This window comes from Pteropus medius, unplaced genomic scaffold (assembly GCF_902729225.1).
Source record: "Pteropus medius unplaced genomic scaffold, Ma_sr-lr_union100, whole genome shotgun sequence".
In the NCBI taxonomy this organism is placed as follows: domain Eukaryota; kingdom Metazoa; phylum Chordata; class Mammalia; order Chiroptera; family Pteropodidae; genus Pteropus; species Pteropus medius.
In genome coordinates, this window is record NW_024351073.1 from 4,436,689 (window position 1) to 4,445,154 (window position 8,466).

General features: G+C 39.8%; 1 pseudogene; it reads left to right on the forward strand.

The window, feature by feature from the left end:
• The first annotated feature begins 351 nt into the window (after nucleotides 1-351).
• Nucleotides 352-470, forward strand: LOC120586326 (uncharacterized; annotated as a pseudogene).
• The last annotated feature ends 7,996 nt before the right edge of the window (nucleotides 471-8,466 follow it).

Sequence of the window (8,466 nt, forward strand, 5' to 3'; positions counted from 1 at the left end):
ACCCAGGAATCTGTATTTTAACACAGACTTTTAATGATTCTGATGCAGGTGGTTCCTGATATTGTACTTTGAGAGAAGCTGATAAAGGAACTTTCCACATAGTCCATCCAGGGGCATCTTGTGAGTCACCAACCTCCCCTAGGCTTGCACCTGGTGGTTACTAGCATAAATGAACATTCATGGGGAAAGAAGCAAGGGCCAAGGGATTTCACTGCCTTGCTTTGATGCATGAAAGAGTGACAAGAAAGGACCCTATTTGGGTCTATCTTATTAGAAGACCAAGGGGGTTCTGGCTACATAAAGCCATATACACTTCATGGCAAAAGATTCACATTGAAAGATTGCAATCAGGTCTATGGCCATGCTACCCTGAACAAGCCTGATCTCATCTGATCTTGGAAGCTAAGCAGGGTTGGGCCTGGTTTGTACTTGGATGGGAGACCACCTAGGAAGACCAGGTGCTATAGGTGTAAAAAATAAAAAATAAGGGATTGTAAGCTGACAAGGTCCTTGCAATCTGTGAGGTCAGCCAAGGGTTGCCTTGCAAAAGAAAGAAAAGAAAAGAAAAGGAAGGAAGGAAGGAAGGAAGGAAGGAAGGAAGGAAGGAAGGAAGGAAGGAAGGAAGGAAGGAAGGAAGGAAGGAAGGAAGGAAGGAAGGAAGGAAGGAAGGAAGGANGAAAGAAAGAAAGAAAGAAAGAAAGAAAGAAAGAAAGAAAGAAAGAAAGAAAGAAAGAAAGAAAGAAAGAAAGAAAGAAAGAAAGAAAGAAAGAAAGAAAGAAAGAAAGAAAGAAAGAAAGAAAGAAAGAGGAAAGATTGCAAGCAGGCTTCCTTTTTCCTTCCTGCGAGTTACTTGGTCATTATGGAAAAAGAACTGCTTGGTGACGGGGAGATGTGCAGTAGTTGTCTTCATAAGCAAAAGTCTGATCTTGTCGAAGGGGGATTATAGTTTTCTTATGTGGCTCCAGAGAAGAACCAGGAAGAGTAGAGGAAACTGTAGGAAAGTAGGGTTTCGTTCAATAAAAGGACTTAACAATTAGGAATTTCACAAATGAAGTGGGCTCCATTGTTTGGTAGTGATCACTGTACCATTTGAGATTCAGGATAAACAGGCTATGTTAATTCATCAACTAATTTGTGTGTCCTACATTTATAATAGCCTATTTATAATATAGGCTAAAGAAAAGAGTCCTGGACTTGGAATGAAGCCTAGATTCAAATACTGAATTCCTCAATTTCTTGTGACCTTAGGAATGTAATTTAACCTTCATAGAGTTAACGTGATAGAGAGATAACATGTCAAATGCCTGGCACAGAGTACGTCCTCAAATGTATTTGTATTTGCTCCTTGCCTCTTTCTTCAGTGTCTGCCATTGTTTTAGGTGTCAGGAAATCATGAATGAATAAGACCCCGTGTCTCTGCTCCAGGAGTTCCCCAGCTAAAAGCGGGGGAACACAAAATATGGCACAAAATTGTACCTGCTATAATATAGAGCGAAGGCTATATATTACAATGCAAAGGCTAGTTAGTGGAGGCCCGTCATGGAGAGGAACTTTCACCTCTCTCCAGGAATTGTTGGTTCCTATCAATTCAGGCTCCTGATGCTGTCATTTGAATTCCCCTAGACACAGAGTGGCTTTCCATCTTGCAATAACTACCCATCACTGGGAAATACTAAGGGGCAAAGAAAAAAATTATGCTATAAACCAAAGGTAAAATTCCCTTTAGTCCTTCATTTCTTTGAATCCATTCATCTAGTAAACAGTTTTTGATCTTATACCCATCCTAGGTTGGGGGCTGGCTGCTGGAGATAAAAGGTTAATAGCACAGTCCTTGCCCACACAAGGTTCCCAGTCTGTCTGTGGAGAAAGACAGAGATGAATAAATGCACTCCCCAAGACCCCAATATCCATTTCAACCAGCAATGTCTTCTCATTTTTCCACACTGTTTATGTTTATCCTTACTCAGTAAAACTTACTTTGGCAAAAAAGCACTTCCTTTTCTAATGACTCTGAACTCACAGTAGACTTTGTTTTTCAAGTTTAGTTCAAAAACTTCATTCCTGGAACTTTAATCTAATGATATTAAAACCCTTTTGTTCACACATTTTTATTAACAAATAATTTTCGACCTTGCATATATATAAATTGTGTACAGTTACGACCATGTTTAATTTCTCAAGACACAATCTGTACTATGGGCAATGCCATTATTAATAACAATGCTTACGAATCTATATATTAAATAATCTTGATAATTTCAATTTTGGAGGGTCCAAGTAATTATCACATGTGTTGAATTTTTTTCTTTGTGTTGTTGCTGAAGGGGTCATGTTAGGAGTAACTGGATCTCTGCCACTACATTTCTGTAGGTTTATGATTTGGCTTCATCCAGAGCTCATGTGAAACTCTATGTTGTGAGGGAAAGTTTAGTTAAAACTAGGTAATGTCATTCATGAAGTCACCCAACTGGGCATACAAAAACTGAAAATGCATCAGTAGCCCAAAAGCAGAAGAAAAATAAGTGGTGGCTGTCAACCCACTGCTTTGTGGAACTTCCTTACCTCCCGGAGGACACCTCACATGCCCCGTATGAACTCAACCTTCTGACTGACAGGCAGAATGAAGGCATCTGTGAAATACTGGTAAAGTTTACCTTTTTTCAACTTTTGCTTTCTGTTAGATCTTCACATTGTAGCCCACTCAGGCTTGGCAGCCAATTCTCTAGTCCATTCTGTTCAAATGACTCGCCCCACTCAACTGACTCTGTTGAACAGTAGTAGCTCCTTTTCTTGATCAAGAACACAGTGGAGCTCAGACATGTTGCTAATGTTCCTGATGTAGCAGTATTTCAACGAACAATTGAAAATTTGCTCTTCTTACTCCCTTTTTGATTGCAATTCACTGTTCAGAAAATATCATAATATAAAAATTAAAAACAAATTTCATAGTTTCGAAAATATATATTTTAGAGAACTAAACACACATCGTACTTGTGTGTGTGTGTGCATGTGTGCGTGCATGCACGCTTGTGTATGTGAGTAGTTGGATGGAGGGGAGTGAGTTATTTCACCACAATTTTAGGGTCTGGTTTATGAGAAAGAAGAAGAAAAGACAAGTTTTGTATATTGATGAATATATGATATTAAAACATTCTTTTATAAAAAGAGAAACTCTTGCCATTTAATTCTGTACACAGAACTAAAAATCATCATTTTAGTAAAAGAAAGAAGTAGTTCTATATTTTCTTTTATCTCTCTCTATCCCCTTGAGAATGCATCTAGGACAGGCATTCTTAGTATCTTCTGTGCCATAAACCCTTAGCTGTTTGGTGAAAAGTATGAACATGTTCTCAAAATAACCTATAAAGGTATAAAATAAAATACACAAATTTAAAAGGGAACCAATCATATTGAAATATTCAAAAATAAAAATATAAAAAGCAAATTATGAAATATTAATATATATGCTTATTTACTAACACAAATAACAAGATCCGATAGCAGGTCTATTGTGATTTCAAAGTAATGATGAGTACAAAAAATACTTTGAGATATCTGCAATAACTAGAATATGATTAGAAAATATCTATAATTTCTACTGTCAACATCTCTCATAATACTGTGTTAATTGCCTATATCTATAATTGAAGAAAGTGCTAAATTTGAAATAGCAACTAATGGAAATAGAGATGTGAGGTTTTTTCTCACCCAATTTCATGTAGCTCTGAATCCTACGCAGATTAGGAACTCCTAAATGAGGTTCCTAGGACCCATCTTACTGTCCCCGATGGGTATCCAGCCCTCTGAACACTGGACAAAGGGAACAACTTGTGAGTGTAACAGTTACATGTCTTCCAGAAGGTGTCAGACTTGCATTTCTGAAGATTGAAATCTGGTTGCTACTATAATCTCAGACTCGCACATCTCTTGACTCAGCTTTTAAGGCAGGTAATCCACCAGGCTGAGTCATTGAAATTTAGGCAAAAAAATGCTGATTTCAAAGAGAAACACAGAGCTTCAAGAAAATAAATTCTACAAGGGCTAAGAAAGCAGTCTGAATTAAAATTTTCTATGGCAAAAAAAAAAAAATCTGAAGAAACAAGGAATTATTTTCCTGTCTTTTCAACATGAGGACAGGATTCATGTTGTTAGCAAGGATTGGACATTGTGAAATTTCTGAAAATACATTACAGTCGGCTTTTGTTTGAAGATGAAGAATTTCTATCTGCACAGAGGCATACATAAAGGGGAGGATTACAGAACAGAAGAGTTACTGAAAACCCAGCCTATAAACCGAGCTTTCTGGGTACAAAGCAGGGATTAGGCTACAGCTCTTTCTTTCATCTGAGTTGTACCGTTAGAATTCTTCAGACTCTCCAAGCAAACAAAGAATTTGTTGGAAATATAGTGCATTGAGTAAAAGACGTTTCCTAGAGAAGTCATTGTCCCTATAGGACTTGTAGGCTTCTAACGTAGCTAACACATATATGTTTAATTATTCAGTGGATTTTCTTATATGAATGATCCTTTACAAATAGATAGATTCTGACTATTCATTGAATTTTGGGGAATTACTTCCCTTTCTCCCTGATTTTAATATTATAATTTCTTATTGATCTTCATTAGAAAATGATCCCTATAATAGTTTGCATTATTTTTCCAAATTATTTGCCCTCCCTAGAAAGGGCTGTTGTCAAGATTGGCCAAATAACTTGCTTTTGGTAACTTGCTTTTATTAATAAAATATAAACAGAAATGACATGTGTCAGGTCCAAGCAGAAGTTTTAATTGCCACTGAGTGGTTTTGCCATGTCTTTTTCTGCCTTAAGAATGATATGTTCCAGATCAGAATAGCATCTTCAACTTGTTTTGCAGAAGCAAAAGACATGTGAAAAGCAGTGGCAGCGTACTGCAGCTGAAGTAACATAAGTAAGGAAAAAGGCTTTATTGTTTTAAGGTATTAATATTTGGAGATTGGTGGTTACACAGCAAAATACAGTAAGAGCTGACTAATATAAACTCTAACTTTAATTTTCAGTTTTCTTCCTCCCTCTCCTGGCTCAAGTAGTTATTGATTCATAAGCAAATCGAAAATACAAATTTACTATGGGTGCTTCTCCAATATGGAAGAGAAAAGCCAGCAATAATAAATTAGGTTAGTAGGTAACATTCCAGAGACAAAGCCAGTAATGCCACAAAAAGAGTATACAAAAGGTAGAGGTCCCCCACTCGCCTCTATCTACTCCCTCCACCGCTATCAGAAGTCATCCAGTTCTGGGCAAAATCTCTGACACTTCAGGGCTCACTTTGATCTTCTTTGATCTTCTTACATCTTTCCTTTTACACAAGCCTATGTAAGCACAGCTTCAGACACATTCCCAGCGCCTTCAGCAGTGACACACTTCTCTCTACAATTACTAAGAAACTGAAAGTCGTTCCTCAGTATGAACTCGACCACCTCTAAGCTTTATGGCCAGATCTACCAGGCCCCTGGAATTCTCTGACTCAGACAGTCGGTCCTGGGGTCTCTGACTGTTGGAGGAGAGAAAGGAAAGAGCATAGAGGGAGCTAGATTCTGCTTCTCACCTATTCACGTCGGCCAAGGGCATATTTCACAAACTCTTTACCCATAACCGAAAATTTTAAAAAATAGGAAAAGAACAGTTACATATTTGATTTTGAATGGGCCTGTGCCAGACCATACAAAAAATTGTATTTACCAGTCTCCCTTGCAATTATATATGGTCATGTGACTAAATTCTGGCCAGTGGGATGAGGGTGGTTACAAATGTACTTATAGGCTATACCCTTAAAGGGAAGGGATGCGGCCTTCCTCATTTCTCCTCTTTTTTCCATCCTGCTGATTGGAATGTGGATGTGACAGCAGATCAACCTGAACCAGATGTGGGAAACACCTTACGAATTGCAAAATGAGACAAAATGTGTCAGGGTTCTCGGTAACCCGGCAGAGAGAGCAGAGCTGCCCTATCAGCTCTGATTTTGTTATAAGAGAAAAAAAATTTTTTTCTTCTTTTAGCCCTTATTTTTAGTCTCAGAAACATAAAGCCAAGCCTGTATCTCAACTACCGCAGAGGCCGCCTGATCCATTGGTTCTCAAAAGGAGAGGTGAAATTTTGTCCCCTAGGAAACAGTTGGCAATGTCTGGAGACATTTTTGATTGTCACATTTGGGAGTGCAGAGGTTGCTGCTAACATCAAGGGAGTAGAGGCCAGGAATATTGCTAAACACCCTACAATACACAGGATAGGCCCCTCCCCCAATAAGAAAGAATTATGCAACCAAAACTATCAGTGGTGCTGAGGTCAATAAGCCACAAATTAATTCAAGTAGTAGTGAAAAAAATCTAAGACACAGAGAGATTGAGTGACAGGCCTTGTTTCCACACAGGTTATTGGGCTGGGCAACTGCCTAGGCCTCCTGATGCTCAGATCAGTACTTTTTAATTTTTAACTATACCACTTTACCACACCCAAAACAAGACTCATTTTATTCTTTATTTTCCTTTATTTAATGAGACGATGAAAAGGGAGATATCATGCTTAACGGACTAAGGAAAAAGTCACACTTTTTTTTTTTTTTCCCCTAGAGTCAACTATATCTTCTCACCAAACTTTTATTAAACATCTCTTTGGTGTAAGTTTCTAGGCTGGATGCCAGTTTTAAATCTAGTTGGGGAATTAAGGCATATACAAAAAGAGAGGACAAGCAATGCCATTGAGCACATAGCAGTGCCCAGAGAGAGGCCCCTGCAAACTGTGGGTGGAAAAGAAGAGGAGAGAAATCATGGTGGGCTCTGGTGGGTGGACAGTTAGTGACAGAACCAGGTGTTCCAGACCTATGGACTTCCAGCTGGTTGCAATGAGTTTTGGACATCAGAGTCTTGGCCCAGGTTGCAAAATTATCTCTGCTCAGCCTGTGGGCACAGGCTCCTCCCTTAAGAATGTGTAATGGACATTTGTTATGTTGGACTGCTGAGCGCCCCACCTCTCCCCTGTTATGGTAGCAGTAATCTATCTTTCCTTTGCAAAGCTGCTCCCCCCGCCCCACTCTATATGATTCTGGCGGGGATGCCAATAAGAGTACTCTATTGTATGTATTCTAGCTGTCCCTCCAGATCCTCTCTCCACCCTACTCTGTGTCCTGGAAGCCTGATTGTAACTTGGGCTGTCCCTGCCTATCCGCCTCCACCTCCAGCACAAGAACTGACCTGATAAACTCTTTCTCGCTGAAGTGATAAGAGCTGCTCTGGTGAGAAGAAAAAAAAACAAAACAAAACAACAACAAAAACCACTAATATCCTAAATGAATATCCACGTTCAAATCCCAGTTCTTCTGCTGAGTCACTTAACCTCTCTGAGCTTCAGTTTTTTCCTCTGGAAATTTGAGATAAATGTAACCCCAGACAATGGCTCTAGAATGGGAGGGATTTCTGGTTCCTGACTGCTGCTGGTGGTGGGTTAATTTTTTTTTTCCCCCTTCTAGGGGAAGTCTAGGAAGATCTTGACAAGGTTGATATGCAGGTCCACTTACAATTCCAGACCACAGGCATTTCCTGTCATACAGATGATGAGCCTGATATGGTTGCAAGGAAAGCATGGAAGCTGATGGTGACAGAATCTGGAGCACCCAGGGCCATTCTCCCATTCTTGTGCAGAGCCAGCCTGATCCTGCTGCGATCATGGAGGGCTCTCCTGAATGTGCTTCCAGAGAGGCCCCCATTGCTGTGCCCATGAAAAGTTGGCCATGGGAAGTTCTCCTTCACTGCCCCCACCAGGACATGGGAAATCTTCCCCTCGAGGAAGCTCCAACTGCGGGGAGCCACGTTACACAGCAAAGATGCCTTTAGAGGCTGGGGGAGCACTGTGACTGACTGATGTAATCACCATTTGTGTTGTCATAAATAAAAAGACTGAAAAGGTCCAGAAGATGTTTTGTGTAGTAATTGCCCAGAGAGAAAAGCAGAAACTCTTCACATACTTAAAGAAATCCCCCAAAGGTCAAGATGGTGACACCAGCAGGACAAACAGCTGTCTTCCTGCCTCTTCCTTTGTCAGTCTTTCCTCCTGTAGCCAAATTTCTTCCACAGTTCTACCTCAGGTTGGCCTGTGGGTTAGCCCTAGACAGACCAGCCTCTCGCAGTTCCAGGTTGTTATTTTTCCATTCTCAGCCACACTCACACCCCTGTGATTTAGATGTCATCCTTCCCTGGGTCTGCATGCTCCTACAAGAAAGGTAGATACTTAGGCAGGCATGTCAATTCTTTTCATCTGCACTTATTTTGATATTTAAGATTTGCAATGTTTGTTTTAGTGGTTCCACTTCACAAATAGGATTTAAATGTGCCATATTAGTATTTCTGTTTCCCAAACATGATTTCCTAAGGGGTCATGCTGTTTCTCAATTTGCAGGTCATGACTACAGTGGGTAGCCATTCTGTTTCTATCC